This window comes from Dendrobates tinctorius, unplaced genomic scaffold (genome assembly GCF_039654945.1).
Source record: "Dendrobates tinctorius isolate UK_male_01 unplaced genomic scaffold, ASM3965494v1 ptg000397l, whole genome shotgun sequence".
In the NCBI taxonomy this organism is placed as follows: domain Eukaryota; kingdom Metazoa; phylum Chordata; class Amphibia; order Anura; family Dendrobatidae; genus Dendrobates; species Dendrobates tinctorius.
In genome coordinates, this window is record NW_027362063.1 from 2044461 (window position 1) to 2069262 (window position 24802).

Consider the following 24802-nt stretch of genomic DNA (forward strand, 5'->3'; position numbering starts at 1 on the left):
GGTTCTGTTCAGAATATCTAGAAAACCGTGCAAACTGGTGACATAAAGTAAAATACTTATTGTCATTATTCTGCAGCCCAGATATGCACTGAGATTATGTGAAAAGCCCGGACAACCCCTTTAATATAGATGTGAGTCCCAGGAGTGAGATTTGCATCTATCGGAGAGTAAAAGGTTTCCATCACAATTAATATTTTCACAAACGCTGCATTTCACAATCATATCTATGAAACATATGTCAAGTACTTATTTATTTTACTCTCTTGTGTAACGCAATTAATTTACACACATTATCAACATCACTGTCCCCACTGTGGCTCACAATCTACCGTAAATTCCCTATCAGTATGTCTTTGGAGTGTGAGAGAAAACAGGAGTACCGGAAGGAAACTCATGCAAACATGGGGAGAACATACAAACTCTTTGCAAATGTTGTGCTTGGTGGGATGTGAACCCAGTACACAAGTATTGCAAAGCGACAGTGCTAACCACTGAGCCACCATGCTTCCCTTCTAACTGGATGCTGTGAAACAAGAACTCCAATCAAAGTTTTTATCTTCTTAACCCCTTCGCGCCGGAGCTCATTTTGGTTTTTGCGTTTGTTTTCCGCTCCCCTTCTTCCCAGAGCGATAACTTTTTTATTTTTACGTCAATATGGCCATGTGAGGGCTTGTTTTTTGCGGGATGAGTTGTACTTTTGAACGACACTATTGGTTTTACCATATCATGTACTCAAAAATGGGAAAAAAATTCTAAGTGCTGTGAAATTGCCAAAAAACGTGCAAGCCCACACATGTTTTTTGGGTTTTATTTTTCACCATGTTCACTAAATGCTAAAACTAACCTGCCATCAGGGCTGTGGAGTCGGTAAGCCAAACCTGCGACTCCGACTCCTCAATTTCCCTTACACCGACTCCAACTCCACGACTCCCACATATATTGCTTATATTTAAGGCCTGTTTCACACTTCCGTTTTTGTGTCCGCCAAACGGATCCGTTTCCGTTTTTTTGACGGAAACTGATGCAAACGGATCCGTTTTTTTAAAAACGGATCCGTTTTTTTGACGGATCCGCGGTAACCGTAATTGAAGTCTATGGGACAAAAAAAAACGGATCCTGCAAAAAATGGCGGATCCGTTTTTTTACGGAAAACAACGGATTTTGACGGATTTGAAAAAACGGAAGTGTGAAACAGGCCTAAGTGAAAAATTTATTGTAGTACAATGTGAACATCAGACATTTAATCATTTCTATGATACAATAATTAAGATATTTAGAACATAATATATATTTATTGGAATACAACTTTAGAACACAAAAAACTGTAATAAATTGTAAATATGTAAAACACTATGTAATATCGATTACATATATACAGCACAGGCCATAAGTTTGGACACACCTCATTCAAAGAGTTTTCTTTATTTTCATGACTATGAAAATTGTAGATTCACTCTGAAGACATCAAAACTATGAATTCACACATGTGGAATTATATAATTAACAAAAAAGTGAGAAACAACTGAAAATATGTCTTATATTCTAGGTTCTTCAAAGTAGCCACCTTTTGCTTTGATTACTGCTTTGCACACTCTTGGCATTCTCTTGATGAGCTTCAAGAGGTAGTCACCGGAAATGGTCTTCCAACAGTCTTGAAGGAGTTCCCAGAGATGCTTAGCACTTGTTGGCCCTTTTGCCTTCACTCTGCGGTCCAGCTCACCCCAAACCATCTAGATTGGGTTCAGGTCTGGTGACTGTGGAGGCCAGGTCATCTGGCGTAGCACCCCATCACTCTCCTTCTTGGTCAAATAGCCCTTACACAGCCTGGAGGTGTGTTTGGGGTCATTGTCCTGTTGAAAAATAAATGATGGTCCAACTGAACACAAACCGGATGGAATAGCATGCCGCTGCAAGATGCTGTGGTAGCCATGCTGGTTCAGTATGCCTTCAATTTTGAATAAATCCCCAACAGTATCACCAGCAAAGCACCCCCACACCATCTCCTCCATGCTTCACGGTGGGAACCAGGCATGTAGATTCCATCCGTTCAACTTTTCTGCGTCGCATAAAGACACGGTGGCTGGAACCAAAGATCTCAAACGCTGTGTGTCAATGTAGCCTTAGATCAGGAATTGAACAGCCATATATAGGACATTTCATAACTTTCCCAAATTCCTGTGAAAAAATATTCAGCACATCCTGCATTGAACTATTGTACCCAGTTTATTATATATTTTAGGTGCCGGTCCATTTTATACCGACTCCACAGCCCTGCCTGCCATTATGATTTTCCAGGTCATTACGAGTTTATAGACACCAAACATGTCTAGGTTCATTTTTATTAAGTGGTGGAAAAAAATGAAAAACTTTGTTAAAAAAAAATGCCCCATTTTGCGATACTCATGCGTCTCCATTTTCGTGATCTGGGGTTGGGTGAGGGCTTATTGTTTGCATGCTGAGCTGAAGTTTTTAATGATACCATTTTGGTGCAGACACATTCTTTTTTTTTTTAACAATAAATTTTTATTGAAAGTTTACATTTTACAAATAAGGTGATAGCAAATCTCAATACAGAGCTGTATTTGCAATATGCATAAGAGAGCATGTAAACGGTTGACAAACAAACAGACAAACTAACAACAGAGTAGGAGGTAAAGTAGGGGAGGGGGGAATCCCGAGGAGGGGGGTATGTTGTGTCCAATTATCGTTAATGATTCAATCAGACAGACACATTCTTTTGATCGCCCGTTATTGCACTTTAACGCAATGTCGAGGCAACAAAAAAAAAACGTAATACTGGCATTTTGAATTTTTTTCTCCCTACGCCGTTTAGAAATCAGGTTAATCCTTTTTTTTTTTTTATTGCTAGATCAGGCGATTCTGAACTCGGTGATACCAAATATGAGTATGTTTGTTTTTTTATTGTTTTATTTTGAATGGGGCAAAAGGGTGGTGATTTGAACTCTTGTATTTTTATTTGAACTTTTGTGATAGCGGACCTGAGCCCTCAAATTAGGAGTCCCAGTGAATCCGTGATGGTTGGAAGCTATGCGGGTGTTCTAGTGCTTGCTAGCTTCACCCCATTAGTGCTTATAACTGGATCAAACTGTGGCTTTTCTAAAGCAGCGCTCTGATGGTTGGTTCATCTAATCACTGTGTATACTGCACATAGAATATAAGAAAGATGTCTGGCACATCACATGGCCGACCACTCACATAGAGAAAGGCGGTGTGTCTCACAGCAACAAGATGGCTGGATCCTAGGTTGGTGGATAACTAAACAATTACCATTTTGAATACGTCGCCACTAATTAGCATCCCATCATTAACCATAGGGCCACGTGTGCAGGCAGCTGTATAAGGAAGCATGGAGTACTGTGCCGTTCTGTACCTTAAAAGTACAGGGGATTGTGTGTTGTTGTACCACGCTGTGTAACTGCAAAGCTCTCTTAGGCCAGTTTCACACATTCTGATATTTCGAGTACCGGACATGTCTGTGTTTAATACATGCAGTACGTGTGGCAACCGTGTGCCGCATCAGTACCATATGCGGCGGCGCCAGGAAAGCAGCAGTACAATTGGCGCTGTTCTCCAGCACGGGATGCTGAAGACGGTTCTCATCATTCTCCCATACTCTGCCGGTGATCAGCGCGAACAGGGGAGAATGATAAGTATGAGAGCTATATTGAAATGATAACAGAGACAGCAGGCGGCAGCTGATAGGAATATTTCTCCCATCAGCCTGCACCTGCTGCCGTTAATACCTACGAGAGGAGACAGTTGATGGGAGTACATATCACCCGCCGCCCTGCACTATAAATAAATAACAAATAAGACGTGGGTTTCCTTGTATTTTCTATAACCAGCTAGGCAAAACTCACAGCTGGGGGCTGCAGCCCTCAGCTGTCAGCCTCAGCAAGGTTGGTTATCAAGAAGAGAGGAGGTCCCCACGTTTTTGTTTTTTTAACTTTTTTTATAAAATTTAACATGAAAGAAAAAGACATATACAGTTATAGAATGCTCATGACATTGAACAGTAATCCTGCCCTTTCCCTTATCCCTCCCCCTCCCTTTCCTGCGAGTGTCAAGATTTGAAAAGTTTCCTCATGCTTTTTTTTTAATTATTTAATTTTAAAAAATGGCGTGGGATCCCCCCCATTCACTTTTGACAACCGGCCTTGCTAAAGCTGACAGCTGGGGGCTGGTATTCTCAGGCTGGTAAGGGGCCATGGATATTGACCCCCCCCCTGCTTAAAAATAGCAGCCTGCAGCCACCCAGAAAAGGCACATTTATTAGATGCGCCAATTCTGGCACTTTGCCCGGCTCTTCCCACATGCCCTGTAGCAGCGACAAGTGGGGTTCATATTTGTGGGGTTGATGTCACCTTTGTATTGTCTGGTGACATCAAGCTCATGGCTTAGTAAGGGAGAGACATCTATAAGACACCTATTCATTACTAATCCTATAGTTGTATTGTAAATAAAGACACAGCCAGAATAAAGTCCTTCATTAGAAATAAAACACACTTTTCCATTTTTATTTAAAAATTAAAACCGTTATACACCTCTAACGCCCATTCCAATGAATTGCTCATCTCCTGTAATAAAACAAATATAGAAAACAATCATATATATTCCTCACCTGTCCGTCGTTCTGTCCCACACTGTAATACATATCTGTGGGATAAATAGTTTTCAACATGGACGGTGCCAAGATGCAACCGTCCAGGCTGAGAACCACTGATGAATGAGCTGCTGCGAGCTCAGTATCAGTGACTGGCGGTGACATCATTGAGGTTACCGACGGTCAGTGAGGCTGCGTTCCCAGGCTGAACTGTGGTGACCTCAATAACGTAGGAAAAAGTAACTGAGTTCACTTCAGTTCAGCTCAGTGAGGTCATGGCAGATCACCATTATCACGGAGGCTGCTACTGCACAGGCGGCGCCATCTTGCTAGAGAAAAAAAAAAATTGTCTCTACAAAGATGGCGCTGGCCATGCCAGCGCTTTAGCATCTATCGGTGATATGATAGATGCTACTGCGCAGGCGACGCCAACTTGGAGGAGACAATTTTTTATTTTCTCTAGCAAGATGGCACCGCCGGCACCTGTGCAGGAGCAGCTGTTGGCTCGCCAATAGCTGCTACTGCCATTTTCAAACTAATTTTTTATTTTAATGAATTTATGGATACCAACAAAAACAGATGCGATCACGCTTCAGAGCCAGAACCTGCCTGCAGAAGGGGGGGATAAATATTATTCATTATGTAAACTACGGGGCAGTTCAGTGAGGGGTCAGTGACCTGTCAGAAGCCATACAGATGAATGCCTAAGCAGAGCACAATCCTGCTGACAGGTTCCCTTTAATACTGAACTCGTGTCAAATTCTAGCTGCCTACATCCGACAATACTGTGTACCCGGACTAACCTGCCTGCCTATTCCACTATATATAAGCTAGCTTGTACATTGTGGGGAGGAGAATTTGGTTTCTGTAAGCGTGCTAGTAGGAAACCACAGGGGATTCAGTTAATAGGAAGTATGCGGCTAGGCGTTTTTTGTGCTGGAGATCAGATTGTGAGGGGGAGGTTTGTTCTCCAAAAGCCACTTCAAAGAGCTTGGGGAAAGACTGGCAGGGACACATTGCAAAAAAACTACAGAAGAATTATTGTTTTCAGCCTCTCAGAAACCTGCGCAGAAGACACGCCAACGTAGACCTTATAGAATAACAGGCGTTCCTCCTTTATTTCTCGTAAACCAAACAGTAATATCAGTGACTGTACAGAAGAGACCATCATACCATATGTGCACACGGAAAGTTCCCAAACACCAGGCTCTATGTGCAGCGGTGACCCATTCCTCAATATCTGTGCCGACAGTAAAAGAGGCCACAGGAAAATGACTCTACTATACCTCAATTTAGAAGAATCTGGCACTCTTAGATGGAAACGTCACATAATAACACTGTATACTGGAAAACAGAATTACAAAGTTCCGAAATTCATCTAAGAGCACGATTCTTCTATATTGATATTTATCGGATAGGACCCTATTGGAGCACCAAAAATCTCTAGGAGTGGCGTATTTCAAATAGAGATCATATGTACTACACGTCAATTTGTAACAGTATGACTTTGCCTACCAAACATTGTGAGCATGATGGGCTTTTATCTTATTTAAATGAATTATTTAATCTAAGAATGAGAAGAGTCTGATGTGCACACGGTCACAATTCCCATATACTCCATGTGCGTTTGGGCATCACGTGACTACACACATCATTTCATACTTGTGGTCACGCGCTGACTATTCACCTGGCTTTTCTCAATAAAAAATAGAGAAGCGGGATGAGGCTAATCGTTACTTGACCTCAAGTATGCAAATCACATGCATGCAATCACGTGACGCTCACCTACACAAGGAATACAGGGGAATGTAACAGGCACACTGTCAGGATTTGGCAGTCTGAAGTCACAGTAGACCTTTAATTCCTACCTGGATAACCCCTTTAATATAAAAGGGGCCACATACACTAGTGGCCAAAATTGTGGATACACTTGAAGTTTTTAATAATTTTTGAGGCTTCTGGAACTTTCAGCGATCTTACTTGCTTTATTACGTAATTATATTTATAGCCCAGGCACGCAATCTGTTACTAAAGATATCGGGAGACTTGTTTTTGATATTTTGTCGGTAGTTTTTGACAAGAAATACTGGACTTCGTTCCATGAGTAAAATTCATAAATAAATTCATAAATTTTTAGCTATATGTTAACTTTTCTTTATGCCCGCATTAAAATAAAAATAGTGTTTTAAAGCTACAGTCGTCACTTGATCCTTTCAGTATAGGTCCTACAGGCTTTAATTTCTTTACAAACTCTTGAGAATTTTTATTTCTTGTATTTTATTAATATTTAAATTTAATTTTTTAACTAAATAATTATAAATGTCTATTTTGAACTCACAAATTACTGAATGATTGTTTTTTTAAGAATTTAATCATGCCAGCCACAAAGAGGACTGATTGGTCTCCAAAAAAGAGAGCTACAGCTACTGTTTTGAGGAAGAAGGGATAAAGATTCAAAGAAATTGCTAGGAAGATGGGTGGTGGAGTCACTGCTTTTGGAGTGCAAAAGCTGTGTTCACGTTTTGCTGATAGTTGCAGCATCAAAACTAAAAGCGGAAGAGGAAGGATAAAGGCAACAACTCCAAAAACAAACGGAAGAATTGTTAAGTTAGCCTTGCAAAACAGAAGAGCATCAGCCAAGGAACTCAACCAGTTCCTGCATGATGGAGGAGTTTTGCTGTCGGATAGAACAGTATGTCGCCGATTACTTGATGCCGGTCTGAAAGCACGAACACCAAGGAAAAAGCCATTCCTAAATCTTAAAACAGAGAAGTAAGAGAATTTCCTGGGCCAAAGAACATCTTCACTGAACAACTGAAGAAAGAAAATCTGGAGCGATGAAACGAGAATATCAAAATACCAAAGGAAGACTGTCTTTCAGAGTGTATGACAGCTTAAATGAAACATCCTGAGAGTGTTGTGATATTCATGATGCCCTTAAACCAAAGCTCAACCCATCAATTCATGACTTTGGCAAGGAACAGACAAATTATTTTTCAACAGGATGGAGCACCATGTCACACTGTAAGGCAATGTCTAAAACGGTTTGAAAACAAATTTCTGTGCTTTCATGGCCAGGAAACAGTCCTGATCTGAACCTTATCGAAAATCTGTGGTCAAGATTAAAGTGATTGGTTTCCAGTAAGCGTTCGAGCAACAAACAGGTATTGATTGCAGCCCTGAGAAGTCTTGTTGAATTAATGCCAAGGAGATTCAAAGCTGTTATTGATGATAAAGGATACCCTACATGCTACTAAAGAAAGAACACATAGGGATAGCATGAAATTAATGTATTAGGATGTGATATTTTGATTAGGCCATTCCATTGTACTTATAGAAGTAATGAGATATTTTGTACTATGGTAACCTTTTTTCTATGTAGAGGTGTTCTAATCTACCTTAGAGTACTTGTGGCATTATTGTTATAAACACTTTGAATGATTGCATGCTAAAAACTTTAAAAAATGACAAAAATTTGAAGTGTGTCCACAATTTTGGCCACTAGTGTATACACAGATACTTCTTCCCTACCACACCATTATTTAAATTCATAAAAATCCAGACGGATAATGAGTTTTAGGACACGTAGGTTTAATGTCCCATAAGTGTTTCTGGGGTAGCTGAGGGCTGGTATTGTTAGTCTGCGACAGGGCAAATAAGCACAAAAAGAAGGAATTGATCAAGGAAATTACATCACAAAACTTTTTTCCTTTTCTCAAACTTCTTTACTTAGCTCCAAAAGGTATTTATTACTGTTCAAAAAAAAACCTGCAAAAATGCATCAAACACGTGCTTTTTTCCCCCGCCAAATTCCAAGAGATGCAGAAACGTTGCAGAAATTTCTGCAACCCAAAATCTGTTGTAGGATGAATCAGAAACCCCACCCCCCCCATATACAGGGTCTTTAAACCTAGCTCCATCACACACTTCAAATACATATCCCATGCACAAGACATATTACATAATCAACCAAAAAGTCAGAATTCAAAGCAATGTTTACATGCTGGCAGATTACCAGAGTTCCAAGTTCATGAAGTTACCCTCTTATAATGTGATAGCATCTTGGTAGAATAGGCCATCACTATACGATCGCTGGGGATCCAAACTCTGGAACTTCCATCAATTTTCAGACAGGGAATTTCACACTTGATTATAACCTTAGGCCTCTTTCACACCTCAGTTTTTTGTGTAAGTTAAAATCCGCCAAAAAGGCGGAAAAGCGGATCCGTTCCTAACTGAAGTGAACGGATGCCACAGGATCCGTTTTGTGACGGATCCGCAAAATTTTAAAGGAACCGCTGGCCGGGAAGGAAAGAGAGAGAGAAAAAGAGAGAGAGAGAAAAAGAGAGAGAGAGAAAAAGAGAGAGAGAGAAAAAGAGAGAGAGAGAAAAAGAGAGAGAGAGAAAAAGAGAGAGAGAGAGAAAAAGAGAGAGAGAGAAAAAGAGAGAGAGAAAAAAAGAGAGAGAAAAAAAAGAGAGAGAGAAAAAGAGAGAGAGAGAAAAGAGAGAGAGAAAGAGAGAAAAAGAGAGAGAGAGAGAAAAAGAGAGAGAAAAAGAGAGAGAGAGAGAAAAAGAGAGAGAGAGAAAAAGAGAGAGAGAGAAAAAGAGAGAGAGAGAGAAAGAGAGAAAAAGAGAGAGAGAGAGAAAAAGAGAGAGAAAAAGAGAGAGAGAGAAAAAGAGAGAGAGAAAAAGAGAGAGAAAAAGAGAGAGAAAAAGAGAGAGAAAAAGAGAGAGAGAGAGAAAGAGAAAGAGAGAGAGAAAGAGAAAGAGAGAGAGAAAGAGAGAGAGAAAGAGAGAGAGAGAAAGAAAGAGAGAGAAAGAAAGAGAGAGAAAGAAAGAGAGAGAAAGAAAGAGAGAGAAAGATTTTTTTTCGTCCACCAGAAAGGATTTCAGGGTTAATTTTCTCCCTGAGTTCCTTTCTCCGGGCATGCGCAATGGAAAATGCGGATCCAACAACAAAAAAAAAACGTTGCAAGGTCCGTCCAGGCATGCCGGCGGACGAAAAAAATTTGGCGGATCCTCACAAAAACTGATCCAACGGATGGCCATCCGTCAAGATCCGCCAGTAATGCAACTCAATGGGGAAAAAAACGGATCCGCAAAAAAAAATGGCGGATCCGTTTTTTTCAAAACCTGGCGGATTTTGACTGATGGTCAATAACGGAAGTGTGAAAGAGGCCTTAGCCTGCAATCACCTTATGTGTCACAGACATCTAGTGATTTCAACTTCTCAGACTTTCTGACTATGCCCACACGATATGTTCGCGATGCATTGTTTAAATAAATAAAACAGGACATTTTGCAAAGTTTTTTGGGAAATTATGACCAAAAAAAAAAAAAAACAGTACTGCAAAAGCTCGAGTCTAATGTAATGATCCAAATCCCTTAGATCACCTAATGACTCCTACACAAAAGGGAGGGGAAGTCGTTTCCATCCCCGCTGAGATGCCAAACGATGACAGAACTTCTCAGACACGGGGGGCGTGGCCTGGATCTCACACAGGGAGGACGTGTTTTATGGCAGCTCCCGCTTCCAGCCACAAATCCACTTTATTTGGCCCAGACGAAAGTGGCAAAAACGATTTTTGAAGTACCCCGGGCTTGGAGGAGAAGGTGAGGGGCGGTGGGGAGAAGAGAGGGGCTGCTGATCTCTGCCGTGACACCGGAGCGCAGAGCGGCCTCGTGGGGGGTGCTGCAGCGCTGGAGAGAGACGGGCGCCATCTTTACATACCCCTGAGCACAAGGCCTGGAAACCGGACCGCAGGAGACCCTCGATAGAGACGTGAGACCGCGGAATAAGGAGCGGTCTCGCCCGTTGGAGTAAAAGGCGGTGAGAGGGAGCCCCCGGTGAGCTGTCTGTGGGGCCTGCGGGGATCATTATCGGTACGTGCGGTGGAGGAGGGTGCTGGCTCTGGGCCAGACGGGTTGTTGGCGGCCCCCTACTTTCACTGAGACATTTCCCAGGGACTGAGTTGTTTTTTGAACAGGGGGTATCGCTCTCCCCACATAGAGGAGCTGCTGTCAGCAGATTTATGAGCCATTGGTGAGGAGGACATTGTGTCTTTTCTGAAGCGCCACGGTGGGGAGTTGGTGTTACCTTATCCCTACCGGCTCCAGCAGATCCCCACGGATGTTTCCATATATTAACCCCTCGCCCTCCAAGTTGCATGGGGCTATTTTCATATAGAAAAATGCACTACTAGACTTTTCTTGACGCACGGGTGGTAAATTAAAGGCGCGCTTCAATCAAGCAAAATGGTCAAAACTAACAAAGAGCGTGCAAAACCGTTGGCTGCAGAGGCGTATAGAAGCAAACAGGGTGAAATGGATAAATTTTTGAGAAATAAATCTGCTTCCTCTAAACCTAATGCTAAAAGGCTCCCTGCAGAGGTTGTGGAGGAGGAGCATGTCGAGGACTCAGACTCCAGTGATGATGCTTCAGGCAGCGATGTCACTCAATCAGATTCTGGGAAGCTTTCTAGATCATTTTTTAAAAAATTATTAGCACAAGCTATAAAACCATTAGTTAATGAGATATCTGGTATGAGAACGGACTTGCTACACATTGGTAATAGAGTGGAGTCTTTGGAGTCCTCTCAGTCCTCTATCATTAGCCACTCCAATGCCATGAGAGAGCATCTGGACTACCACAGAACACAACTTAACAACTCTTTTCTGGCTCTCGAGGATCAGGAAAATCGGAGTCGCAGGAAGAACATACGGATAAAAGGCTTACCTGAAAGTGTTTCCACAGAAATATTAGAAAAATCTACGAAAGAGATCTTCGCCCTCTTAATCCCACAAGAAACATGTGATCGAATTATAATAGAAAGGGTGCACTTAGACCAAAGCCGAAGCCAGCGGAACCTCCGAGGGATGTGATTTGCGGCCTATTGAGCTATTTGGATACAAATGCTATTTTGTCTGCCTCAAGAGACATTAAAAATCTTTCTTATGAGGGATCTGCTATTCATCTTTATCAGGATGTTGCGCCGTCAACCCTTGCAAAAAGAAGAGTCCTGAGGACCCTCCTGGAGGTGTTACGCTCACGTAAAATCTTATACAAATGGCTGTTTCCGTTTGGTATATCTATACAAGGAGATGGTAGGCAAATAATGGTTCGGACCCCTGAAGATTTAACCAAAGTATGGGACACTTTTGGCATTGCCCCTATGGATATTCCTTCCTGGCTACCTCTGGACATGGATCATCGCACACCTCCCCCTGTCCATGCCTTTACCGGAGGGCAGGGTGATTGGGTCTTGGGAAAGAAACGCTCGACTCCTAAAAGAGGGAAATCTGGAATGGAAAAGGAGATACCCCCCTGAGCTATTTTGTGCTTCTCTCGGTTGCATTTTTCCAATACTGGAGCCAGACCTCTTGGTCCACTCGGACATGATCTATCTTATTTCAGCTTGCTAAGCTTGACATTTACTCATGTGTTGATATCATTCAATTGCCGTATAAGTTAATATGTGCCACTTGTGTGTCGGAAATGTTATTTCCTGCTCTGTTATGGGAGGTATGTTTGACCCCCTACCTCTGCTACAGGCAGGTAGTTGGTTCTTGTTATATTTTTCTTGTTTTATCTTAATAATTTTTAAGGTTTTTGTTCTTTTTTTCATCTCTTTATTTTTTTTTAATTTCGGTGGTTTGATGACAGAGGAATCTTTATTATTGCTTCCTTTACCAAACTATGGGTGACAAGGTAACCTTCGCTACTATGACAGTGGCCTCGTATAATGTAAAGGGCTTACGATCCCCAAGTAAGAGAAGCCAAGTAATGAATCTTTTGCATTCAAAGAAGTCTAGTATAGCTTTCCTGCAGGAGACACATTTTAAAAAAGGGAGAGTCCCAGATATGTCTAGATCTCGCTACCCGACCTGGTATCACAGTGCGGGCGGTTCAGCGTCATGTGGAGTGAGTATTGCTATAAAGAAAAATGTTCCCTTTATTTTGAGTGATTGTTTATCGGATTCAGAAGGCAGGTACATTATAATTAAGGGCTTTTTGGCCAACACTAAGATTACCCTATGTAATTTATATGCCCCAAATAGGAACCAGATAGGTTGGCTGTGTAAAACATTGAATGTTCTAGAACTTTTTGCTGAGGGTCTGTTGTTGGTGGGAGGGGATTTTAACGTATCTTTAAACCCAACTTTAGATACTTCAACGGGCAGGTCAGCTCTTTCTCAAAGGGCGCTGAGAAGATTACACCTTTCGCTACAAAAATTGCATCTGATAGACCCTTGGAGAACACTTTTTCCTTCGGGCAGAGATTACACTTTTTATTCCCATCCGAACAATAGCTATCACAGAATTGATTACCTATTGATACAAGCAGTTAATCTCCAATTAATTAAAAAAGCTAATATAGATATCATCTCTCTCTCAGACCATGCTCCCATTTTTCTTGACATAGAGATAAAAACTTTACCACGGCCGGCTGGGTCATGGTCACTGAATGAGACACTGTTGGACTCGGATTCACACATTGAAAAACTGACAAACACTCTTGACTTCTTTTTTCAAAATAATTTGCACTCAGGCCCGCCCTTGCCTATGGTATGGGAATCACATAAAGCAGTAATGAGAGGGGAATTTATAGCCCTAGGCTCCCATTTGAAAAAAGAGCGAACAAAAAAGGTTGTGTCTATTCTACATCAAATTAGTTCCTTTGAGAGATTACATAAGAGATCTCAGGTAAATAAAACATTATCTGAACTGACAGATTTGAGAACCTCATTAAAAAACCTTTTAAACATTCAATCAGCGAAAATTTATATGAGGAGTAAGCAGAAGTTTTATCTCCATGGCAATAAAAGTAGTAAGCTTATGACATCCCTACTTAAGAAACAAAAAGATAAAACGTTTATTAGACAACTCAGAGCTTTGGATGGCTCTTCAATTCTCGGGACTGCAGATATTGCCAGGGAGTTTAAAACCTTTTACGAAAATTTATACAATTTAAATACACCGGATAGCATGCAGGAGCCAGTCACAGCCTTGGCAAAAATAAAAGAATTCTTGACCTCACTACATCTCCCTAAAATAACTCTTGAAGGCCAGTCCTTGCTGACTGCTCCAGTTACCCCCAAAGAAATTTTAGACACTCTTTCTACTATTCCGAACGGAAAGGCACCAGGTCCAGATGGTCTTCCTATTATCTATTATAAAAAGTTTATAAAACCACTGTTGCCTCGCCTGGTGTCTCTGTTTAATTCCTATCTAGAAGGCCAGCTCCCTCCTAGACAATCCTTAAAGGCATACATCACAGTCCTCCCTAAGGAGGGTAAAGACCCCAACCTGTGCGCTAGCTACAGACCAATATCACTGCTTAATGCAGATATTAAGATGTGGGCTAAAATATTAGCGGGCAGATTAAGTAATTTCTTACCTAAGCTAATTCATGCAGATCAAGTTGGTTTTGTAAGAGGCAGGGAAGGGAAGGATAATTCTACTAAAGTCATTCAGTCTATAATGTTTGCTAAGACTCGGGGTATACCTTTGATGCTTCTGTCGACGGATGCTGAGAAGGCTTTCGACAGAGTGAGCTGGAGGTTCATGGAACAAGTAATGATTAGGTTTGGCTTCCCCCCTCAATATATAACAGCAGTTCTCTCGCTTTATTCCCAACCGACGGCCAAGGTTAGAGTCAACGACACCCTGTCAGATAGTTTTGGGATTAATAACGGGACTAGACAGGGTTGTCCCTTGTCGCCATCTTTGTTCATTTTAGTTGTAGAAACTTTGATACAAAGCATCAGACAAGACCAACGTATAGAAGGGGTTGTCGGTGGGTCAAGGGTCACTCAAAACTCTAGCTTTCGCGGATGATCTGCTTTTCCTTATCTCCAATCCATCCCGAGCATTCCCAATTATCCTTCAGGCCTTTCATCATTTTGGTCTCCTTTCTAATTTTAAAATTAATTTGTCAAAGTCTGAAGTGCTGAACGTTGGTCTCCCTCACTCTCAGACCTCCAATATTCGTACGCAGATTCCATTTTCTTGGGCTACTAGTTCTATTAGATATTTGGGAATAACGATAACTAGAGATCCCGCCAACCTATTCCAAAATAACTACATTCCCTTAATTCAAAAGATCAAAGGCCTGATGCAGAAATATAGCATACCCACTTTATCCTGGATGGGTCGTATTAATGTGTTTAAGGCATATATAATGCCTATTATACTATATACCATGAACATGGTTCCGATTCGGATTCCCCTGGCATTTTTTGGAACGTTAAAATCCCTTATTGGAAGATTTATTTGGAAATCTAAAAGGGCTAGGTTACCATATAAGTTTCTCTCTCGCCCTATCTCTTCTGGAGGATTGGGGGTCCCAGACCTTCTTTTATATTATAAGGCTATTCATCTCAGTAGATGGTTAAAGGTGGTGTCCTATGCTGGAAGAGAGGAGGGGGATAGTGTCGACTGGGCTTTATTGGGCTCGAGGGGTTTGCCGTATCTTTGGACTAGGGCTACACCGCCGGCCTCTCTTAGGTTGGATGACATAACTACAACTACGTTGCGTATTAAAAGATTGGTAATGGGAGAGTTCCCGGAAGATACCTTCCCCTCAATATTGACACCGATCGGCTCAATTCCCTATTTGTTAGAGCTAGATTTTCAAGACCCATACAATTTATGGTCCAACCTCCCTAGAGAAACTTTGAATAGTTTTTATGGTAATAGCACCTTGCGGGAGGGGTCTTGGCCACAGGGCGCGTCGACTCAACCAACAAATTTTCTTCAAAAACAACACATCAGACGTACACTTTTACAGTTTAGACGGAGATTCCCGTCTAAATCTAATAGGTCCTGGTTAGATCTTATGGTTAAACGTCCGTCCCCACGGCTAAAAATTATATCTCGCATTTACTCGCATCTCATCTCTCCGACTGTACATTCTAAACCCTCGTTTATACACTCTTGGGAAATGGAACTTAACACCACGTTTACAGAAGACCAAATATCTAGAATGCTGTCAAATGCTCGGGGTTTCTCTAGATGTGTACTTCTGCAGGAGAATTCTTATAAAATATTGACTAGGTGGCATTTAACTCCAGCTAAATTATTCCAGTTAGGCCTCGTGGATAACGATGAATGTTGGCGATGCCTCAATTCTAGAGGACATCATTCACATATATTCTGGGACTGCCCTAGATTGGGGGTTTTTTGGGAGGGAGTTGAACTAGTTCTCAAAAAATTAAAACTAATAAAGGCTGATCTTAGAGCCACAGAGGCTCTCCTTTCATGCCCACCTAAAGATTTTTTACCAAAAAAACATGGGCTTCTTCCACTGATGTTGAGTGCGGCGAGACAGTTGATAGCTGCCCATTGGAAAGATGTAGCTCCTCCCACGTTGGGAGAATGGTATACTAAAATAAATCAAATCTCTCGCTTAGAGGAGCTGTCTAGCTGGGAAATTTATAATCATAGGGCTTACGTGTTGACTTGGGCCCCTTGGAATAGGTATTTAGAAGACAACCCTCTTTAAGGGCATTTTAGAGTTTCTCAAGTTTAAGTTTAACTGAATTAGACGGCTTCTGTTCTGGGGCTCTTAGCCTCATTGCCTCAAACTAGATAGCCCAAATGTAATGTAGTGCGATGCATTATTTTCCAAAAGTGCACCCATTTATTAATTGTGCTCCTGTTGTCAACCACATGATGTTGATGTTAATGTTGTTGATACTGTACATGTATATGTACCCTTTTTCCCCTCCCCTTTCTTTTTATCTTTTCTTTTCTCCCCTACATACTTCTCCCTCATTTTTTCCTTCCTTCTCGCCTTAGACCAACCCTTACTTAACATTGCGCCAACTGTACCTGAGAACTGGTGTTGTGTTTAATGGTGTTGTGAAAAATTTCAAAATAAAGAATTTACAAAAAAAAAGAACTTCTCAGACACAAACTGGGTCAAAATGTTTGTTTTTAAGTAGTGCAACTCCTTTAGGCTATGTGCCCACGTAGCCATTCTGAAGCAGAATAAACCTGAGCAGAATCGCACACCCAGCCTTTGTCAAGCGTTTTTGCATGCGTTTTCCTAAGCGTTTTTGCCCATGTAAAACGCGATTCTGCAAAATTAATGAACACGCTGCATTTTTAATCGCTAAGCGTTTCCGCAGCGGTTAAAAACGCACCATTGGTACAACATGTGCGTTTTTCATTAAAAATCAATTGGATGCTTTTCTTAAGCGTTTCTGCAGAAGAATCGCTTGTCTAAAAGCGCTGCAGAAACGCTTAAAAAACGCTACGTGGGCACACAGCCTTAAAGAAACAATTGATATCCCCTAGAGCTTTCTAAATATGCATATCACTTATTGAAGTTGTATTAAAAACATAAAAATGAATAAAACCTTACTCATCACGATGTTCACCAGTTTCCAGTGCCACTTTGGTCCTCTTCTATGTCAAAAAACTTCAATTCAGATGCACAAGATCACACAAGGGTTTAGGTCTGGACCAGAAATCCCTTTCACTGTAAGACTATGGATCCTTGTCTGAGACTTTATGGGCTTACATAGACGAAAGTAGCACAGAGTCGCACAACGGTTCATGTGTGAGCCTGCAAAGATGAGGAACGCTCACATGATTCAGAAGAGGACCGAAGCGGCGCTGGAAATTGGAGAAGGCGATCGGTAATTAGTTTAAAAGAACTACACTACATGACATACATATTTAGAAACGTTTAGGAAATAACATTTTTTGGCCACAGAGCTTCTTTAAAGCAAGCATCCTCTCGATTTTTCAACTCAGCTAGCATATAAGAGGTTAATCTTTTCAGCATCTGCACAATTAGAAAATAATATGCCAAGCATACGTTCATATATCAAGAAGGGATCTCAGTAGTGTAAGTGGTCATTCACTTCTTATATAACAGATTACAACATAGCATGCATGACAAGCTCAGCCAGAGACCCGACAGGTTTTACTAGCATTATAGAAATAATAAAAATGAAAAGCGCTGCAACTCTGATATATTTGGCGTTTCAAATTCTCAAAGGTTTCAAGATCTCTGATTGCTATCAGGGAATGGATTCATTCAGGAACTGGAAACTGATCTTAATCCAGAGCTAGTCACGCAATGCACAGCTTACAAAGTCTCTGTTTCCTCTTCAAATGCGCCAACGAATATCACAGGATCATGGCAATTAATTCAACCACAAATTTGCAAAACTTTACATTAGACAATGAATATGGAGAATTTCCATAACACTAATTAATCTCTTTACTGTATGGTACATTACTAGGAATGTGGATGCAAGTACAGACTCTCGGAATGGTGGCTTTACAATCGCAGACTGGAAATTATAGAAACTGTAAAATATACATATTCTGGGTTTAGAGGATGACATCATTTTTTTAGATGACCTGGGGAAACAGGACAATTGTTGTACAAACATTTAAAGGGCTTGTCCACTACTACAACCCCTTATTAATGGCCCCAGAGTGCTGTATAAACAAGCCTACTACCAAAGCAAAGTGAACCTTTCAGTGGAACCCACTCAGAGGTTTGCCATGACGTGGCAGTGAGCTTATACATTCTGATCAAAATCTATTAAAAGGGTTTGTCCACTTTTAGGGAAATTACTACTTAAAACACATGTACGTGAAATTAAAAATCATACACCGCTCAAAAAAATAAAGGGAACACTAAGGGTGTGTGCACACGCTGCGGAATCCGCTGCGGATTAATCCGCACGGATTTTGCAAAAACCGCAGATAATCCGCAGGTCAAAAGACCTGCGGATTATCTGCGGTTTTTCCTGCGGTTTGGTCCTGCGGATTCACTATCTCCACAATGGTGGAGATAGGAACCCGCAGCGGTTTCCGCAGAAAGAATTGACATGCAATTCTTTCTGCGGATTCAAAACCGCAGCAAATACGCACGGATTTTTCCGCAGCGTCGGCACAGCGGTTTTTTTTTCCCATTCATTTGAATGGTACTGTACACCGCAGCTAAAGCTGCTGCGGGTCCGCAGCGGCCAAAACCGCTGCGGAAACGCAGCGGAATCCGCAGCGTGTGCACGTACCCTTAAACAACAGAATATAACTCCAAGTAAATCAAACTTCTGTGAAATCAAACTGTACACTTAAGGGGGTTTTACACTAAGCGATATCGCTAGCAATATCGCTAAAACGTCACTGGTTTTGTGACGTTATAGCGATATTGCTAGCGATATCGCTATGTGTGATACTTACCAGCGACCGGCTCCCCCGCTGTCCATCGCTGATCGCACGAGAATGTCCAGCTCCATTTCTCGTCGGGCGCTTCCTGCTGAGACTTCCTGCTGTGACAACGAGCGACGCTGGACGCGGGCGGGAGGACGTCAGGATCGCTGTGTGTGAATGGTAAGTATCGTGCGCTGCGTCGCTGCTGCATCGCTGTGAAGTCTTTCTGTATGAAAGCTCACTAGCGATCATTTAGCGATGCACCAGCGATCCTGACCGGGTCGGATCGCTGGTCGGATCGCTGGTGCATCGCTAAATGTAAAAGGGCCTTTAGAAAGCAACACTGATTGACAATCAATTTCACATGCTGTTGTGCAAATGGAATAGACAACAGAAGGAAATTATTGGCAATTATCAAGACCGGTGAGGACCACAGACCACATCTCAGTACCAATGCTTTTTCACTGATGTTTTGGTCGCTTTTGAATGTTGGTTGTGCTTTCATTTCACACTCGTGGTAGCATGAGACGGACTCTACAACCCACACAAGTGGCTGGGGTAGTGCAGCTCATCCAGGATGGCACATCAATGCGAGCAGTGGCAAGAAGGTTTGCTGTGTCTGTCAGCGTAGTGTCCAGAGGCTGGAGGCGCTACTAGGAGACAGGCCAGTACACCAGGAGATGTGGAGGGGGCCGTAGGAGGGCAATAATCCAGCAGCAGGACCGCTACCTCAGCCTTTGTGCAAGGAGGAACACTGCCAGAGCCCTGCAAAATGACCTCCAGCAGACCACAAATGTGCATGTGTTTGCACAAATGGTTAGAAACCGACTCCATGAGGATGGTCTGAGTGCCCGACGTCCACAGATGGGGGTTGTGCTCAAATCCCAACACCGTGCAGGACTTTTGGCATTTTCCACAGAACACCAGGATTGGCAAATTCGCCACTGGTGCCCTGTGCTCTTCACAGATGAAAGCAGGTTCACAGTGAGCACATGTGACAGAGTCTGGAGACGCCGTGGAGAGCGATCTACTGCCTGCAACATCCTTCAGCATGACTGGTTTGGCAGTGGGTCAGTAATGGTGTGGGGTGGCATTTGTTTGGAGGGCTGTGCCAGAGGTAGCCTGACTGCCATTAGGTACCGAGATGAGATCATCAGACCCCTTGTGAGACCACATGCTGGTGCAGTTGGCCCAGGGTTCCTCCTAATGCAGGACAATGCCAGACCTCATGTGGCAGCAGTTCCTGCAAGATGAAGGCATTAAAGCTATGGACTGGCCCGCCCATTCCCCAGACCTAAATCCGATTGAACACATCTGGGACATCATGTCTCGCTCCATCCACCAACATCACGTTGCACCACACACTGTCCAGGAGTTGGCGGATGCTTTAGTCCAGGTCTGAGAGGAGATCCCTCATGGCAACATTCACCGACTCATCAAGAGCACGCCCAGGTGTCGTGTCGTAGGGAGGTCAAACAGGCACGTGGAGGCCACACACACTACTGAGCATCATTTCCTTTTCTTGAGGCATTTTCCAAATAGAAATAACATGTTGTGTTCCTGTGCGGTCGGCGGGCACGTCAAAACGTCGCACAAGGACACATCCACATACAACGCATGTCCCTGCGTACCCAATGTCAAAGATAGGTATGCAGGATGCATGCGGAAATAGGCGGAACTTAAGGGAAGAAGTACGCAGCCATACGTAGACCAGTCAAATGTGAACCTGGCCTAAGCCAAACCACCAACTCCACAGCACCGCCTCACTACCAAGCATGTACATAAAGTGCAGCACAGATTCATCTTAACTATTGTAAAAGCAGATATCCTTAGAGCAGTAACACAACAGACATTTATAGGATATTTCATAACTTTCCTAAATTCTAATGAAAACATTTACAACACATCTTGCATGGTACTACTGAGCCCAATTTATTATATATTTTAGGAGTAAGACTCTGTCCATTTTAAACCAATTCCACCAAAATGGACACTGACTCAGACTCCACAGCCCGGGTATCAGTAGTAGTAATGCTGTGTGCGCAGGCTTGCAGAATAAAGTTAACCTGTGAATAATACTGTACAATGAACACCATAAAAAATTTAATGAAAAAAAAAGTCCCTCAGAAACACCTCTATTCTAGCATGTCACTGGCAGAGGTATAACTAGTAGCAAGGGCAAAAATATCATTGGTGCAACCTGGGGCTCGCAAGGTAAGGGAGCCCAGGTCCAATTCCAAAGCAAGAGGAATTATCCACTGAGACTTGCAGCGCTGGGGTCCTAGGTTCAAATCCCACCAAGGACAACATCTGCAAGGAGTTTGTATGTTCTCCCCGTGTTTGCGTGGTTTCCTCCCACATTCCAAAGACATACTGATAGGGAATCTAGATTGTGAGCCCCATCGGGGACAGCGATGATAATGTGTGCAAACTGTAAGATGCTGCGGAATATGTTAGCGCTATATAAAAATAAAGATTATTATCTATTATGAAGACTTGAGATACAAAGGTCTCATGCATTGTTTTTGCACAAGCAAACTTTTTCTGCCTGTATCCACCAGGGCTGTGGAGTCGGTAAGCCAAACCTGTGAATCCGACTCCGGACTCCTCAATTTCCCTTACACCGACTCCAACTCCGACCCCACGACTCCGACTCTGACTCCCACACATATTGCTTATATTTAAGTGAAAAATTTATTGTAGTACAATGTGAACCTCAGACATCATTTTTATGATCAATAATCAAGATATTTAGATAGAACAGAATATATATTGGTGTACTATCCGGTTTTCATTCTTTTTGGTACAGATACGATATGGATAGACAGATATGGATAAATGGATAGATAGAGCAGATTTCTAATCTGCTTTTGCTATTGAAAACATTATCTATGAGCTCAAAAACCTTTCAGGTGATGCAGTTTTTTAAAAAGATGATCAGCTTTTGCAGCTGAAAAACGTATCCTCAAAAAACACAGGAAAAACGCTGTGTGTGAATGTAGCCTTAGATTAGGAATAGAACAGCCATTTATAGGACATTTCATAACTTTCCCAAATTCCTATGAAAAAATATTCAGCACATTCTGCATACTGTACCCAATTTATTATATATTTTAGGAGTCGGTCCATTTTATACCGACTCCAACTCCACCAAAATGAGCACCGACTCCGACTCCACAGCCCTGGTATCCACTACAGTCTAGGGGCACTGGCTGTGAGCAATATCCCACTGAAGCATGAAGTCCCCCATACTCCAGATACCAAAGGGATACTGATGACAGCAAGCAGCAGCTGTAACAACACGTCCAATAGACAGGACGACGACCATCAGCTAAAATACCACAGCTCATCTGCAGAAAGCAAGACTGAACATGAAAAAGACAATCATACTACTACCCGGCCGCAGACATAACTGGGGAAGTCCAGATGTCACCCTGAAGCCAGGCATCGATATATGGAAATGCCTGGATAGCAAAATCAAAACAGACAAAAAAGACTTCAGACAACTCCCATCCAGAATAAGGCATGGTCCTAATTACAGACACTTCCTATTATTATGTAACCGCAGTTACGTGATGTCCTACTTTGTCTGCCAGTATGTATGGCGCCCGTGTGTACAACAGTCACCGCAAGACTGACCCCACTATACATGTTGTCATTGGAGATAAAATCATCACATAGTAATATACACACACTAGGATGCATATATAAACATTATACAGTAATATATGTATATACACATGAAGATAGTAATATATATAATCACATAGTAATATATACACATATATTACTGTATAATGTTTATATATGCATCCTAGTGTGCGTATATTACTATGTGATTATATATATATATACACACACCTTCATAAGTGTGTGTCCGTCTATACATAATCATCACATAGTAATACACACATTATATACATGCACACGCCAGGATGCATATATAATTAAACATCACATAGTAACATATATATTATACACACTCCCACGGAGGCGCCTGCAGTGCCCGGGACACCTGGCAGCACTGCACCGTCAGTAATACATGGTGTAACGCTAGCTGGGTGGACGCGGCATTGGATGCACGGGCAATGACAATTCTACAAGAGACAACATTTGGACGGTGTACGTACGGTGTTCATCCCGTGTCCCAAATATGAAGAGACTGCGGAGCTCTGGGTCGGGATAGGTCCCGGGAGCACTTCCGGTTCCGGAGCTCACGGACTTCTACAAGACACGGCAGCGAAAAAGCATAGCGCATGCGTATTAGTTCTCAGCCGTAGCTCGCTGGTTTGCCCGCGTCTCGCCGGGAGCATTGCACTGCGCATGCTCGGATAACGGATCGGCTGAAGTGAAGAAGGTCGTGTGCGTGTGGGCGAATACTCCTCTCTGCTCTCCTCATGTGTAGTGATGTGCAGAGCCAGACAGCGGCTTTACCTGAAACATGCCCGCCTGGCTTAGGAAAGACCACTCCGGCCTCCACTATTAGTCTTGTTTATACAGAGTTTTCAACCGATCAGAAATGAGTTTTTCATGTGGAAACCATCTCGGTGTCTGTGCACGGGACGTCTTTCTCAGGCAGTCACAGCTGGCGAGTTTTATTAAGGGTGGTTCACACCTGGGTGACGCACCCTAATAGTGGAAGAGAACCTCAGCAGATGACAGCGCTGTTACTGAAAATAATCTCTATACAAAGACCAATATTGATATATTACTGCGCATACGGTCAGTGGTAGATACCACCAGTCCTACAGAACATAGAAGAGATGACTGCACAGTTAGGCTGGAGGCACACTAGCACACCTCCCAACTTAAGAAGAAGGGAAAGAGGGACAAAGGTTGCGGTCACGCCCCTGACCACACCCATTTCACAACTAGTCACACCCATGTCCCGCCCCAACCACACCCATTTAGCACTGCTGATCACACTGGTATTGAGGGCACAGTGGCTGGCATTATGGGCATAGTGACTAGTACTGAGGAAAAGAAAGAACAGAAAAAAGAAAACAGAGAAAGAACAGAGAGAAAAAGAGGGGAAATAAAGAAAGAACAGAGAAAGAGGGGAAAGAACAGAGTGAGAATGAAAGAGGGGAAAGAGAAAGAACAGAGATAGAGAGAAACGGGACAGAAAAAAAAGAACAAAGAGAAATAAAGAAAGGGGAAAGAAAGAAAGAGAACAGAGGGAGAGAGAAAGAAAGAGGAGAAAGAAAGAACAGAGAGAAAGAAAGAACAGAGCAAAAGAAACAACAGAGTGAAAGAAGGGAAAGAAAGAAGAACGAAAAAAAAAGAGTGGACAGAAAAAAAGAACAGAGAAAGAAAATAAGAAAGAGGGAAAAGAAAGAACAGAAAGATGGAGAGAGAAAGAGGGGAAAGAAATGAAGAGAGAAAGAAAGAGTGGACAGAAACAAAGAAGAGAGAGAGAGAGAAAAAAAAAGGGGAAAGAAAGAACAGAGAGGGAGAGAGAGAAAGAAGGGAAAGAAATAAAGTGCAGAGACAGCGTGGGTGCAAGGTAGCACAGAGCACAGATTGGGCACTGGCTAGCTGGTCGGGCTGAGAGACAAGAGGGCAACACTTTAGGTGAGCACGGCTGAGGCACAACAGACGGACACAGCTAAGGCCTCTTTCACACATCAGTTTTTCGCCGTCAGGCGCGATCCGGCTTTTTTTTGTAAAACCGGATCCGGCGAAATGCAATGCCGGATCCAGTTTTTCCCCATTGACTTGCATGAGCGCCGGATCGCGCCGGATGGCATTGCGTTTCATCCGTTTTTTGCCGGATCCGGCTACTTGTCTCATTCCGGCGTCTGGAAAAAACGGCTACTGTAACGTTTTTTGTCTCCGGCGAAAAAGCCGGAAGCGCCGGATCCGACGCTTCCGGCTTTTTGCCACAATGAAAGTCTATGGGCGCCGGATCCAGAAAAAGACGGATCCAGCCACCGGATCCGTTTTTTTAAGTCTGCGCATGCTCATATCCAATTGGCCAGCCCCCAGGAAACAGATATA

General features: G+C 42.5%; 1 protein-coding gene across 1 annotated transcript in view; it reads right to left on the reverse strand.

The window, feature by feature from the left end:
* Nucleotides 1–23088, reverse strand: part of SPECC1L (sperm antigen with calponin homology and coiled-coil domains 1 like) — a 100498-nt gene extending 77410 nt beyond the window's left edge. The window contains exon 1 of the mRNA XM_073563769.1: nt 22933–23088. The gene's annotated coding sequence lies outside the window, so the exon portion shown is untranslated. The remainder of the gene's footprint in view (nt 1–22932) is intronic.
* Between the last annotated feature and the right edge of the window lie 1714 nt (nt 23089–24802).